Raw genomic sequence first — 1,281 nt, 5'->3', positions numbered from 1 at the left:
GGGGGGTGTTGTCCTGCGCAGCCATGGGCTCCTGTTTCCCGTGCGTACAAACCGAGGTCTACTTGGCCTCAGATGCTCTCAACTCTCGTCCCTGGCAAGGCTTCAGCTTGCTTTAAGCCTTGGAAGGTAAACGCAGCAGGGGCTGGTCCTGTGGGCCACAGGTGATGTGCTGTGCTGGTTCCTCCTCCCTGGGGCCCTCCAGCAGCTCCAGTCAAAGAGCATCGTTGCTGTGCTCGGTCAACTGGATGTTAATGGCGATGGGGTGGTCTCTCAGCGACTGTTTTCCATCCTGTCTGGATGGAAATTAACTCCATTAACTCCAGCCCCCTTGGAGGACGACGGGTCATTCCTCCTCCTAAGGTCCACCCCAGCTGCCTCCCAGCGCTTTGGGCTGGGGGGACCTCCCATCCTCATGCTTCTGAGATCCTGGTGTGAGAAGCAGGTCCCGAGCTACTGTACCACCATGAAAAGGTAGGGCTCTGCAGCTTGTAGAAGAGCAAAACTGTACCAGAGAGCAAGTCCCTTGCAAAGGTGCCTTGTCCCATATGTATTTTCCCTCTCCAGACAAGCATGATTTGTTTTGTGCCAATTTAACGAGGGCAAAGAGGTCACCCAAGAAGCGACGATGGACCCTAGACCTTTGCCTCTGGCCCTTAGTTGTCCTTGGGTCATCCTTGGGTCACATGGAACTGTGAAGAACAGCCACAAACCTGTGTGGGCATCATGGGTGGTTGGTGCTTAAGTGGGGGCTGTGGTCCCCATCTGCTCCTGTCCCCTTCCTCTTCCATCCTCTGCCTTCTCTCCCTGGTCCTGCACTGGAGAAGGATCCCATGTTGCTGTGGGACCCATGCTGGGTCAGCCTGAACCACAGGGTTCTTGGTTTGTGGGGAACTTTGAACTTTGCTTTAACTGAAACCATCAGGATATAGACAGCAGCTGAGCTTTGCTGTGGCTTAGGAGAGACATGAGGCTGGGCAGCCCCACCACGTAGCACAGCCTGGATGGGCATCCCCAGGAGCCACAGAGGTACCAGGGGGGTGGTGGGTTGTACTGGGAACCAGCTGGGACTCTGAACTTTTTCTTCAAAGAGGAAAGAGCTGCCCAGAGACAAAGCCTGCTCGAAGGTCTTGCATGGACAGGGTGTCTAGGTAGAGCTTTAGACCAGGTCTTTGGGGCTTTGGTACCCGAGTTTGTCCCAGAACCTGAATCCTGCTGGCTGGAGCTGCTGACCTTCGTTCTGCCATGAGCCATCAGTGTTTTGCTGGGAACTGAGGCCACTTT

This window comes from Falco biarmicus, chromosome 1 (assembly GCF_023638135.1).
Source record: "Falco biarmicus isolate bFalBia1 chromosome 1, bFalBia1.pri, whole genome shotgun sequence".
Lineage (NCBI taxonomy): Eukaryota > Metazoa > Chordata > Aves > Falconiformes > Falconidae > Falco > Falco biarmicus.
The sequence above is the reverse complement of the archived record's forward strand: the minus strand, read 5'-3'. Positions refer to the sequence as shown.